Consider the following 14,925-nt stretch of genomic DNA (forward strand, 5'->3'; position numbering starts at 1 on the left):
CCTCTGAGACTAAGAATTGCAGTCTGTTTGTTTAGTAATGTTAGTATCAATGGTATACGTTTTTCGTCTTAATTAAGTTTCATTTTGCTGACACGCTATTATGAAAGTCATCTGAGTAGAACTGGATTTTGTGGGTTTGGGATTTTTTCTTCATACTGGATAGGGTTGCTTTATTTTTTGTAATTCATACACATGGCCAAGCTCTAGAAACAGAAGCAATCCCACCTCCAATGTAAATTTTCTTTTTCAGCTGTCTTTTGTCTTTGCAAAGATAGATAGGTGGAAGGGCAAACAGGTAAGCAGCCTTGCAGATGACTGTTCAAAGTGTTACAAAGTAGTTTTTGTATGTTGACTGTTGCATTTATTTAACACTGTTTAAAAAAGAAACAACCAACCAACATAAACTACTAGGAACACAAAAAATATTAGAACAGGAATTATGAAAGGAGACAGGAAAAGAAGACATGAGAAAACACAGCTGAAGAAATATGAGATATTAGGAATCAAGAATAGACAAATTTTGTCAGACCAGTAAACAGTGTTTAAAACCAGATTGAAATTAGAAGTCCCCTGATTTCAAAATAGAAGGATCATGGAGAAGTGAAAAAAACCTGATATTTTGACAAAAACTTTGAAACTTGTCAGTGGTATGAAAGGTGCAGCTGCTCTAATTTAAGCCTGATATGAGAAGAATACAGGTTTAAATCTAGAAAAATTTTGCATGTGTCTGTACTTCATAATGGAACACAGTATAAAGATACCCAAGCTATTATACCTAAGCTGTTGCTGGTCTAAGCTGCTATATGTGCATAATTCAGTGAGAAGTATGCAAAGATACTGGTCTAATCTAGAAATTAAACCATTAAACAAGTTAAAACAGATTAAGCATTTTAATAAAGCATGATACAATATTCCTTCTTGCTATAAAAAGTCTAAGAAGATTTTAGAGTGCCATAGAGAGAGTATTTTTAATATGCAGGAGAAAGTGGTATTATTGTTCTGGCTAATTTAGGAAAAGTGATCAAAAAGTCTTGCCTTCCTAGAATATCAGGCAAAGGTTTGATACCATTTTGTAAGTACCTAAATATCAGAGGAACTAAAAGGACATGTTAGTATAGGATCACATTGTTATAAATCAAGGTAACCTGAACTGGACACTAGAAAAATAATCATTCAAATAATGAAGATCTAGAATAGTCTGTCAATTAAAATGGTAAAGTAAGCAACCTTAATTGTTTTAGGGAAAGGCTTGGTGTTTTTGTGGGCAGGACTGCGGAAATGGAAAATAATGCCTGTGCCATGAGTACTTAGGTATTTTATATATTGGTATTTCCAAAAAGAGAATTAAGAGGATATACTATTGTTTTCACCAGTTTTATATTTACCTTATGCTTCAGGCCTTTTACTAGTCACCATCTGAAGCTGGGAAAGATAATTTTCTCCATTCACGCCCAATTTAGTTTAAAAGTATGGATTCTGCAACACTCAAGACTGCCTATACTAAAACCAAAATATGACACGGAAGGATTCAGCTATGTTGAATCTATCGGGCATCTGATTTTATAATCTCTTGGTCCTAATTTTATAATTTGCTGTGCACAGTCTGGAAATACAGTAATGGGAAATTGTTATTCTCTTATTGTTATGATGCCTCCGTTTGTGAACAAGGTTCAATAACCCTAGTGAGGTCTTTCAGATGCCAAATCAGATGTAGTACTGAACAGGTATACTGCTTGTAGGTCTGGAGCTAACACTGTCACATGTTGAACATTTCTGTGGTTTTCTTTAGCTCAGTCTGTCCTCCTCACACAGCTAACAGTGATATTCTCAAAACACTCAGATCTGTTGTATAATTCTGTAGATGCCTAAACCTCCTCAGAATTTAAGATTATGTTGCATTGGGTTTGCATGGCAAGGTTTTGGTTGCAGGGGGGTTACAGGGGTGGCTTCTATGAGAATCTGCTAGAAGCTTCCAATGTCCAACAAAGTCCATGCCAGCCGGCTCCAAAATGGACCCGCTGCTGCCCAAGGCCGAGCCCATCAGCGATGGTGGTGGCACCTCTGCGATAACATATTTAAGAAGTGGAACATACTGCTGCACAACAGCAGCCAGAGGAAAAGGGAGCATATGTAAGAGCAACAATCCTGCAGACATCCAGGTCAGTGCAGAAGGAGGGCAGGAGGTGCTCCAGGCACTGGAGCAGAAATCTGCCAGCAGCCCGTGGTGAAAACCATGGTGAGGCAGGCTGTCTCCCTCAGCCCATGGAGGTCCATAGTGGAGCAGATACCCACCTGCAGCCCATGGAGGACCCCACACCAGAGCAGATGGATATGCCCAAAGGAGCCTGTGACCCCATGGGAAGCCCATGCTGGAGCCGGGTTCTGGCAGGACCTATGGCCCTGTGGAGAGAGGAGCCCACACAGGAGCAGGTTTGCTGGCAGGACTTGTGACCCTGTGGGGGAACCATGCTGAAGCAGGCTGTTCCTGAAGGACAGCGCCCCATGGAAGGGACCCACGCTGAAGCAGTGTATAAGAAACTGCAGCCTGTGGGAAGGACTCACATCAGAGTTCATTGGGGACTGTCTCCCATGGGAAGGACCCACGCTGGAGCACAGAAGAGTGTGAGAAGCCTCCCCCTGAGGCAGAAGGAGTGTCAGAGACAGGTGTGACCCCCATTCCCCATCCCTCTGCACTGCTGGGGGACTGGAGGTGGAGGAATCAGGACTGAAGTTGAACCTGGGAAGAAGGGAGGTGTACAGGGAAGGTGTTTTAAGATTTAGGTTTATTTCTCTTTTTCTAGTCTGATTTGGTTGGTAATATATTCGTTTTCTTGACTTGAGTCTGGTTTTTCTTTGATGGTAATCAGTGAGTGATCTCTCCCTGTCTTTCTCTTGACCCATGAACCTTCCATTATATTTTCTCTCCCCAGTCCAGCTGAGGAGGGGAGGGATACAGCAGCTTTGGTGGGCACCTGGCATCCAGCCAGGGTTAATCCACCACATACGTATATAATGCAGAGCAGATCTCCCTCATAGTGTCCAATCTGGTCTCCTGCTCATCCACTGAGGCAACCTCATTTTACAATGCCATTTTTCCTGTCTGAAAACCTTAGGTTTGTTTTGATGAAAACCAGCAGGGCAAGACAATGTATGCGATTGGAAACAAAAATTATATACTTCAGATTCTAGACTGATATACTATTGTAAATCCTACATATGTCTTTTGCATCTGTGCACAGTCACTAATTACCTAAATTGTATAGTTTCAATTCAAACAGTAACTACAGAACTCTTAAACTTAGGATTTTTTCTGCCTGTCTTGGGAGGGGTGTTTGAAGTCCCAAAGCAGTCACAAAAGTAATGAACGATTCAGTATATCAGGACTTGGTTGTGAGATCACGTTTTACCCATTCTGTCGTCAATTTGGATGCCTCTTTAGGATGCAAAAGATTGTTTTTATCTCTCCTCCAACAGGCTTGAAATGAGAGCTTGAACCCAGAACTCATACTGTGGTGCAGTGTTCTAATCAAGAGGTTGCATATTCTTGGATGTGTCTCAGTCTTTTACAAGGCATTAAGAAGTAGTAACTCAAGCAGTTATTTTAAATAGATTCTCCTGGTTCCAGAGTAAGAAAGGTAGATGCTGAGCTATAGAAAATAGTTTGGCAGTGCTGTCATTCTGGAGGCCTTCAGAATATGATACTGGAAGAACCGAATGACACGAACCCCAACAGTCTTTGAAATACTGAGGGATGGATAAACTTTCCTATTACAAAGAAACAGCTGCAAACAAGTGTAAAGAAGATTTTATCATGTCTAGATATGTCACCTTTTTTATTATTATTTTTTGGTAAGGGAAAGTATTAATCCCATTGTGCAAGGCAGTGGTTAGGCCTCACTTGAACAAGTCAGACCACCCTTTCTGAAGTGAGAAGTAGTTCTACAAAGCAGGGACACTTAGCCTTATTTATGAAGATTTAAGCAATGGTGGATTTAAGGAAAGGCTGAAAAGCTAGCTAAACACTGGCTGAGGGAGGAGCTGAGTGCCTTCTGTAAACCTGAGGAGTAGGTAGAAACAGAGACTAATACTAAAGATGGAAAAGATCTGTTTAGAACAAAAAACTGTCAGAAAAAAGTGGTATAAACTAAGGATGACTATTCAGGCTGGAAGTGTAATAAGGGAAAACATGGTTTTGAAACAGTCATTGCACAGGGGCAGAGTAATCCATGTAAGAAAATCCAACCTGAATACAGGTAACAAAAAAATTCAGTGATGCAGTGATAATTGAAAGATTGGACCCAATGACCCATTATGTCTTCTCCTCTGTTATTAACTCTTTTCCATGTTGTGAACAGTAGGTAGTTGCTTAGCTAGGCTTGAGGATCCCGCAAGATGGTGGGAGACTTAAAATTTGGGTGCTGATGTCCTCAATATTAAAGTGTGGTTATAAGCAATGTGGATGCAGCCCCTGCTGTCATTGCTATAGATAGCTCTAGATATCCTTTCATTACTTCGTTAGCCTCACCATGTGTTTAGATCCCCTGCTAGCCAGGTACCTGTAAGTATGCCTTAAAGGTTATTCTCTCAGATATGACTTCCCAACATCAAAATTTCTTTCATCATTAATCAATTCTAGAGAGCTTCAGTGAGCTTTATTGAGGCTTTTGGGTTTAAAGCGAGACCTATTATAAAGTAACTTCACAAGGTGGTGCATTTTTCATACTAACAGATCTTTTTAAAACTTTGTCCATTAGGTAAGTAATTAAAACACAGTATTGTATGTATTGATATCCTTTTTCATCATAGGTATTTGAAAAATAACTAACTAAATATATGATACAAAGCAGGAAGATTTAGGGAACTGAAATGCGTAAGTAATGTAGACTCTAAATCCCATTTTATAAATAATGTACTTGGAATTAAGATGTGAGCTACCAAATTTGTTTTTTTTTCCTCCTGAACTGTGTTACATTTCCAGAATAGGCATGAATGTTTGCATTTCAGATGTTGATAAGCATGTAGTTCATTTGCCTATGTTTTGTTACTGCAATGGCCAGCCGAGTCAAAAGACTGGAACTGTTCTTGTCTGTGTTAGTGCTCCAAGTGGTCCTCAAATGGAGATGAATTATACTTGATAGAAGTTTGTATATAATTTCTAAAGTTAAGATCATTCATTTCTTAAATTGGAAGTCACAGATTTATTACTGAGGATTGGGAATGCTTTTCTAAAATCTAAATCTGTCACTGTTAAAATGACAACTTTTGCCAACGGCATTTTTCTTTGTTTCCTTAAATATGTATTTATATTATCCTAATGGCTAGATATCTCAATTGTCAGAAAAGATTCATGTTGCTTCAGTCTTTAGTAGAACCAAGAAAATATGAGTGTCTGATAAAAGAAACCAATTCATAAGATGAAAAAAAAAAAAAATAAAGTAATAAAATAGAGGGAGTTACATCTATAAAAAAATCTGTTCTCTGTTTCAGTTTTCACTGCTGGACTACATTGAAAAATGTCATAATGCATGGTAGAATTGTTCAGTAAACTTAAACATTAGCTAACATAGTTATTTTTATTTTGAAATTTTGTAAACTTACCAAGGAACGTAAAACCCATGTTGAATGAAAGACCAAAGGAAACTTGAGAGCCTTAAAGGAAAAGCTGATTTAGCGGCTAATCAGGGACATACTTCTGTCAAATCAGCATACTTCAGGAATACAGGTAGCAGGTCTCTTGTTTTGGTAACAGAAATCTTCCAATACATGACAGAAGATTCATAACAGAAATCAGTATTGTATACTTGAGCTATGCTTTCTTTAATGGTATGTATTGCAACCTACATGAATCTAGGGAACATGTCAATTTTTTATTATTTTTTATTGTTAGCAAACATTATAACATGCAAAATTTTAGAAATAAGCATTTAGTAAGGTAATGTATGCTGCTGAAGAATATGCTTTCATTAAAAGAAAGAGCACCCTGTGGATGTAATCCCAAGGAACTTCACTTTTTTTTCTAAAGTGACTTTAGGCAATATTGAGAAGGTACTCTTACACAGTTCAAACAAACTTTGCTTAAACATTGTAGACTGAGTGAAACTGAAATAGTCCATTGAACTTATACCCAGCAACTGATAAAAACAATAATATTATCAGCTTTCTTATAGTTACAGACCAGAACTGCTAGCCTTCTTATTTCATTTATTTCTTGACAAAAAGCATGAAAAAACCCTTTAGGCAGAGTTTTCTAGGAAGATGAGTCTAGAACATGGTTGTGGTTGAAGCCTTCATTTAGTATTTACAATTAGTTATTTAGTTTCCTTGTTCCTAAAGGAGAACTTGGTATATGTACTTGGTGGGTTAACCTTGGCTAAAGGCCTAAATCCCACCCAGCTGCTCACTCCCTTTTCTCAACAGGACAGGAGGAGAAAATATGAAAAAGCTTATGAGTCAAGTTAAAGGCAGGAAGATCACTTACCATTTATTGTCATAGGCAAAAAATATTACTTGGGGAAAATTAATTTAAGTTATTGCCAATTAAAATAGGTTTAGGTGGTAAGAATCACAGATAAACATGAAATACCATCTTTCTTCTTCCTCTCCCAGGCTTATCTTCATGCCTTCATTCTCAACCTCTCTTCCCACCTGCCCTGCCCATCCTGCCCCTGGAGCAGCACAGGGGATGGGTGCTGCGGTCAGTCCACAACAGCTCCTCTCTCCTCATGGTTTTTCCCTGCTCTAGCATGTGTCCTTACAGAGGGCACAGTTCCTTCAGGAAATACCCACCTGCTCTGGTATGGGGTCTTTTCCACAGGCTGGAGGTGAATCTCTGCTCTGGCACCTGGAGCACCTCCTCCTTCTCTGACCTTGGGGTTTGCAGGGTTGTTTTCTCACTCTTTTTGTTCTCTCCTCCTCCATTCTGTGGCATTTTCTGCCCATTCTTCCATATGTTTTCCCCAAGGCAGCCCACCCAGGGCTGATGGGCTCAGCCGTGTCCTGCAGTGGGTCCACTGCAGAGGTGGCTGGAACTGTGTCTGGCATGGGGCAGCCCCAACCTGTCCTTACGGAGGGCACCCCTCCAGCCACCCACTGCCAAGACCTGTACTACACCCAGGCCATGTACAAAACTGAGATTTTACTAAATAATACCAATTTATCCAAGTAAGAAAAAAAACTCTCATAAATGTATTCTTTTGGGATTTGTAAAACCAAACATAATTGCAGGGTGTATTAGGTCATACTTCTAGAAATAGGAATTGCTTATGTAGACGGAAAATTCAAGTTGTTAATCAAAAATCATTAGAAAATGTGAACTGCTTTCTTTCTTTTGTCTGAACATCTGTTTTCATGTGACAATTCTTTCTGAAGCATCTACTTGCTCTGCTAAGTGAAGTATTCTTAAATCAGGTGCAAGAAAGAAACATACACAAAGGATTAAACTTTCTATAGGAGCTCAGATCACAAGCAGAAAAAAACATACACTCACACTAAAGCTGTTTTTCAATACAGCCAGTACTAGTGAGAAAATAGGGGGAAAAAAAAAACCAACCCAGCTCTTGTTTCTAGATGGGACCCCGTGTGAGGTTAAGCAAGATTAAAGTATAAATGCAATGGTCAGGTGTAGCTAATGGGCAGAAGAATCAGTCAAATTAGAGAAGCAGCTCAGTGTTAAGGCATTCACATTAACCTGAACTGGTTGCAGAACTGCCATGAGGCTTTGGCCAGCCTGCAGAGCCCTGAGCGGTTTCCACAAGCCCGTCAGCCAGGAGCTGGGCTGGTTGTTTGGCTGGTAGATTGCCTTACTGAGACCTCAAATAAGGGGATTTTATTATCTCTTGATTTTTATCATGTTTCTAAGCTCCATTCTCAAAGTGTTGACTGTAACTTTATAACTTGTTTAATTGTGGTCCTTTATTTCATCCTATGGTTTGTATATTATTATTATTTATTTTTTGTTTTCCTGATGTTGCACTTACTACTGCTAAGTGCCTGGATCTACATTCTGGAGTGGTAAGTTCCTTTTTATTTTCTTGATCTTACTTTTGCTCACCTTATGCTGCCAGGTGCTGCATTACATTCCTGATGTTTCAAATATCCTCCTACAGTGTGTCTTCCACAGGCTACAGCCTTGGCTGGAATGAAAAGATACAACCTGATAAAATGTTGAATAGAAATTGCTCAGCTAAAGGTTGATTGTACAAAATTCTTCCAGGCAATAAGCCCCAGCTGAACCTTGACCACACTTTCTAATCTAAACCGAGCTGTGGGGGTGGAAGCTGGAGCTACCAGGGTGAAGGTGTGCTTTGGCTATGTGGTTTTCCTACGTCTTTTGCTGTTGGATGGGAGGCCTGAGAGGTTTAACTAGGCAGATGCTAGAAGCTTTCAAAAAGTTCTAAAGCAGTCAAACTGTGTAACTCATTGATAGTAATTCCTATGTATACAGTTAGATTGTCTACATGAATTAAACCCACTGAATCAAGATTGGATCCTCACCTAAGAGATGTTAAAGCTGAGACACTTTGTAGAAATATCACAGCCTGCTGGACAGCAAATCAGACTGTTAGTGTAATGGTCTTTTCTGAAATCAGTCTTTAAAGTATGTGACATAATGATAGTTTTTTTCAGAAGCATCTCTCCAATGACTTCAGTGGAATTACTCATGACTGAAGTAGACACTGTGTCTCGTAGATAGAATTTATGTATCTGTGCTTTTGCTCTCCTGTTGTCTAAGTTAGAACCCTGAAACTATATTGGCACATGAATTATAGTTTAGGTGTTATTCACCTGAAATAATTCTTCTATTTGTAGTTCATTATCACAATTAAATCATAGATGTTAGGGCTGGAAGAAGTGATGTTCTGTTACACTCTTCTGTTCCCCCCAAAATAATAGAAGAATTCTGTCTAAGCTTTAAGGCCTAATTTTCAACAGGAAGGACTGATCATTATTCCAATTAAGAATCCAAATTCTTACAATGTCACTTGCTAATAAATTAGTTCACAGGTAAGAGCTCGGAAATCTGTGGAAAAAATGAGCCTGGGAGACCCATTCCAAAGAGGCTAGGCTATCACATGCACAGATTTTAAAAAATTAAGATGTTAAGCACACTGTACTTTAGGTAAATAAGAAGGAGTGCTATCCACAAAAGTTTGGGCTTGTTACCAGAATAACTCTGTCTAGGTGCAAAATCCATCTTTTATTGGTAGTATTTTTAAATACCTTAAGCTATTAAAAATAGTCTGATAATGTTGTCTTACTGCGATATGTTAGATAAATACGTGTGGGCTAATTTGCAATTACACTTTTTTTATACTTTTATTCTTGGAAAGAGCTGGCTACTTCCATGTGTTGCTTTCTATTAGTTTATTTTCTACTCTATTACCTAAAGCTAAGCTGGAAGTGCAAACAGTTGCCTGGAATTTTTACTCATCCATTAGCTTGTTATTCCACTTATCATCTTGCTCCCATTTTCAGGTATTTCTCATGCCTTTTACTATATTACCTTACAGTACTAACAGATCTACAAATGTTTTCTTGAAACTGCCAAGTGGAAGGATACTTAACACATTCTCAGGACTTTACATATGGAAATGACCTGAGCAGTATAACCAAAGCACAAGTTGCAAAGATTTTCTTCCTTGTGATCCAACTATTTAAAGCAATGAAAACTGTAGAAACTAAAAAATGAAATAAAATCTTTTCTGATCTGATGTTTGGGTGTCTTGTAATGCTGGATGTAAGGTTGTTTAGCAAATCAAATACATGAAATACCAGAGAAGTCGTCTGGGCATGGAGATGTGGGGGTTTGACACATGTATGAATTATGGCTGTTGAAAAAGGAGGAAAAAAACCCCAAACCACAAAACTTTAAATGGAAAATTTGTCTTTCCCACATTCTGTAAGAAAACAGTAGAAATCATATTTGTTTTGAATTGCTGAAAACCTTACATGTGCACCAGAATTGCAATTTCTGGCAATTGATCCTCTGAAGAAGGCCTTTATAAATGACTCAGTAATGGAAACATTTAATCTAGTTGCCCTATTTTAGATCGAGTAAACACTCTATTTTTTCTTTGACGTATGCTAGTTCTGAATGACAAGTGGCCTGCCAGCATTTTTAGCTGGTATTGTTGGTAGGTGTTAAGTCATGCAAAGAAGCATCTTGACATATATAACCTGAATATAAGGCAAGTGTTCATTAGGAGTATTTAGGGTTCTTCAGCCTTATTCTGTGCAGTCAAAGTTTTGATGTGAAAGATAATATGGAATTGTGTGAGAACAAATTTGGCTCTGAGAGTAGGACAGAATGTGATCTGTAAGTCTGTAACAATGTAGAGGCTAAAATAATATAAAATAGTCATAGAAAATTGTAACGAGGCCTTTGATCATAGACATTAGAAATATGTTATCTATGTTCAACCCTCAGAATTTAATTTCTGTTTTTCTTTAGCTTCATCTTAGGGTATTGGGTGCTCATTCACTTCTATTTTGAAGGAGATCTGAATATAACCCAACACTGACCTAACTAGTTTGTGACTCAATATGTTGAATTAAAATTAACAGCAGGTTTCAGCATTATCCATCTCTAAGAAATATGACTTTGCATAGTTTTTCATCATTCAAAGTGTAAATGTTCTGATCTCTGAAGAAAAGTGATGTAGCATTACATTATTTTAATATATAATATTATGTTTTATTTAATCTCTATTTATTTGAATTCTGTTTCTTAATCTATATAATGGGATGTATTACTACATTTACCTTCCAGAGATGTTATGACTGTTTTAATTAAAAATACTAGAGAAACATGCTGAAAGCCTGGATTAATAATTTGTGGGAATGGAGTATCAGATGTTATGGTTTTGTTTTAATGGCTATCCCATAACGAAAAGAAGAGAAATAGGAAAACTTTCCAGAGATGTCTGGTAAAAGAGAAATGTCATTTAATAGCTTCTAAAGCCAAACAGCTTTGGAAGAGAAAGCAAGCTGTGAGCTATGTGCAGTGATTTAAAGTAGGACTTTAGTTTTCATAGAACATAGAAGAATTTGGATTTTTCATGTTAACATGCTATTTTAGGATGAGAGCAAGAATCTGGGTTTTCTCCTTCTGAGCTAGTTTCTTCTGCGGTGGCGTTCAATACTTCTAGCTATTTATTCAGCACACTAAGGTAACCTATAGAAACAGCAAGATTAGTTGACTAAAGATGACTAGTGTGGTGGGTAGCTACATGCTCAACTATGCTTTAACAAAGGGCTTTGTTCATAAACATTGATTAATCACCATTTGGACACATTTCCTGCAGCTCTGCTTTAAGCGGTAGTGAAAAATGGATGTTTATTCTATTGCTGTTCATGGTTCCCATCTATAAATTTGTTTGGTCCATTTTAAAAGCTACCTTAGCTCAGGTTCTGAGTTGGTATGAGGAGGATGCAATTACACTACATTCCTGCAGGTGAGCATTGGAAAGCCACGTATGCTTAAAACACACTTGACTTCAGTGTTATGAAGACTAGGATTTCTTGTTCTTCCTGCTTCTTTGCTAAAGCTGTTCTCGTACAGTGCACTTTCAAGTGCCATAGTTATTTTTGTTGCATCTGTTCACTTTTAAAAGGATCCTATGGTGCAACTGCCAAAAGCAGGAAATGGAAAGGCCGAGCAGGCAGGGAACATTAGGATCTGCCGTAACTTAAAAGACAAGTATTAGGTGCAATGGCTCTAGTTTACAAATGCCACAGGAAATAGGATCTGTTGCCTTGAGAGAAGGTTAAATTCTTCCCATAAAGCAATTAATACAACCCATGAGATCCCTGCCTCCTCCTGAAGTGGTTTACTTACACTCTGGTATTTGCCAGTGAAAGGTCTCTTCCACTGATGGCACCTGCCAGATCCAAGAATTATCAAAGGATGTGATTGTATTCAATCAGAGGAAGAGAAATATTGTCGGGTGGTAGGGTTTTTTTTTGTTTGGTGGTTTTTTGTTTTGTTTTTGGTTTGGTTTGTTTTTTTTTTAAACAGGGGCCATTAACTTACCCAGACAAAACAAAGATTCAGCTTTAGATTGTGTATATGTTCAGAAGTAGGTTAGCAAAATGGCAATTCACGTGAAGATTCATGAATCAAACAGAACCTTTGATTATACCTCCAAATAGTAAGAATGGCATCAAATCATGGAAGGAAATAGAAAGTCCCTCTGGCTGCAATTTTAGATGTAGTAATTTATGTACAGATATGTGAAACCACCTCACTTAGGATGAGTACTAAGCACAAAGTACACACAGTAGGCAGGACTCTATGCCTAACACGATTGACAAAGAATGGAAGAATCAGGACTTTGGAAGAAGAAAATGTAAAATTTAAAGCTTGCTGTGTTTGGCCCCAGGTAACAGCTTTGCCTGCAGTCTTTAATGGAACCTTATGCAGTTATAAGACTGATAAGATTTAGGTTGCCAGGTGATCTGCCCTGAGCTAGAGACATTTGTTTATAGTGCCTGGCACAATATAAGAACAGTGCTGGGAATGTAAATAGCCCAGTTAATAGAGAAAAAAAAAAAAATCCACACACACAAACCCCAAACAAAAAACAAACAAAGAAACAAAAAAAAAAGCAAAAAAAAAAAGGCAAGAAAAAAAAACAAACAAAAAAAGAAAGAAAGAAAAAGAAAAAAAAAAAATCAGCAGTATGCCAGGTAAGTCAAACCAACTGGCCAGCAGCCTACATCTGGCCCAAACAGGTAGTTCTTGCCATACCTAGGTTAGGCATGCCCCAAATCTGAGTTATTGCCGATTTAACAGGATACATAGTTTAATAAATAATAAAAAAAAGTTTGACTTGTAGTTTAGGAAAGTGTCAGGAAAATCTTAAACATCTTTTCAATGGAAGTTGGGAATGTATAGCAGAATATGAAGCATGTTACGTAGATGAGTATATGAATGGCTGCATTTGCCCTTTCCTGGAAGACATGCGCCATGCATTTCTGAACGGATAGGTTGCTGTAAATCTGGATTGCATAATTTAGCACAATTGGGTTTGTTGCCTCCAGATTTAAAAGTCTGAAGTTTAGTAAAAACAATGTTAATGCTGGAAAGATATTTTCAAAACATTACATGGAAAAACAAGTCATCAGTTTGGATTTCACCCTGCTTTTGCTTACACCCAACAAAAGTTTTGCAACAGACTTTCAACAGGAGTTGGATTTTTGATGATTTTAAAAACTAACATCTGTTTGATGTAATAATTGCCCAAAGCCTTGTCATGATTTATCTTGGAAGTAATTCTGATGCAGAAATGATAGGTCAGTTAATCAGTGTTTGTTTCCAACAGCCTTGGTATAGAACAGTCTTTATCCTAACATTTAATCTCCTGTCAGCATCAGGAAAAAAAATAATTATTATGATTTCCCCTCTGGTGTTTTCAACACATAAATATTAACAGATTTGCATTCTGATCTAATCTGCAAAAATGAAGTGCTTGGACCTTGTGCTGGAAGTATGACTGTCTTCACGATGTAAACAGAACATCATCTGTTCAGAAGGTAAAGCTGAAAAAAGCATTCATGGAACATAATATTTTGGGTAAGATTGTAGATGCCTATTTTACTCCTTTTATTACAAGCATAATGTTGTACTATCCTGTTTGACACAGTCTTAGCCTTTTGAAATATATTTATTATTTAGAGTAGAGTTACCCAGATGTCTTTTACTCCTATAGAAAGGAAAAAGATCATGGAATGAAAATGTAAGCCTTTGTTCTATGGTTCATCTCCAATATGGATGTACTTTAAAGCTGCAACTCAACAAAACCCCTGACCACCCCAGTTTTCTTATATTATATACAGTTATTAGTAAGTAACTAATGAGAATGAAAGTAATTTTTGGAATAAAAAAAGGATAACAGAAGTGTTAAAAGGTACCCAATATTAACATTAGTGGGAAGACAATTGTTTTGATTGACACAAAGGAGACAGAACACCTTGTGAGTGGTAAGCCACTACAAATTGAGACTGCAGTCAAGCTGCTATGGCTGAGGTCTTTAACAGGTTCAAATGCTATATGGGGTGAACACTAGCAGGAATTCACAGATAAGTTTTTGACAGGAGCATAGCCTGAAACATTATCCTACCAGAATAAACTTCTTAGAAGTCACATCGATACTGCAGCACCTTATACTTAGAGCTGAATTTTGGCAGAGAGGGTAGTCAAATGTTCATCAGAGGTAGAGATTAGAGACTGTACTCTTAATGTAGTTTTCATCATCAGTGATACTGGAAAACTTAGAGTTATGTGGAAAATTATCAAGTTGACAGACACACAAAAAACCTTAATTATAGGTGTGACTACAGAATCTGAAGGCCTCTCCATAGGGAGAGGACTATGCATGATACCACGTAGCTGTGAAGCAACAGGCTGATATTTTTCACATATGCATCTTCTAGCAAAGGCAGTGGGAGAAAAAACAGGTAACTGAAGCGAGAATGTAAGCATTTTACTTCTATGTTTCTTTCTCTTGCCTAATTTGTTTTACCAAGTTCTAGGTAGCAAAAAGAAATTAACCACTTGTCTGCCTTCTGTATTGGAGATGAATAAATGACTTGCACAGTGCATGTTGTGTGGATTTGTAGAGGGGAAGGGGTGGGAGCTAGGCAGCTGCAGGTTACAGCTGGAGGCTAAAGCTGAAACTCAGTGTCCCTGCTGCTCTTCTAGTTCTATGTGTCAATGAAAAAAATGGTCATGGCCATACAATTTTTCTTATGTTCCCTTAAAAGCTTCTTTGCTTTTCACAAACTGCAGCATTCTTCATTTTGCATAACACATGCCATAGTCTTTAAAATACTAAGGTTGTTTTTCATGCTTTATCTCTCTCCTTTATTTTGTCACTGTTAACTATATGCCAGAATTATTGTCCTACAATAATGATAATCATAAAA

Source organism: Falco biarmicus, chromosome 3 (genome assembly GCF_023638135.1).
Source record: "Falco biarmicus isolate bFalBia1 chromosome 3, bFalBia1.pri, whole genome shotgun sequence".
Taxonomy (NCBI): Eukaryota; Metazoa; Chordata; class Aves; order Falconiformes; family Falconidae; genus Falco; species Falco biarmicus.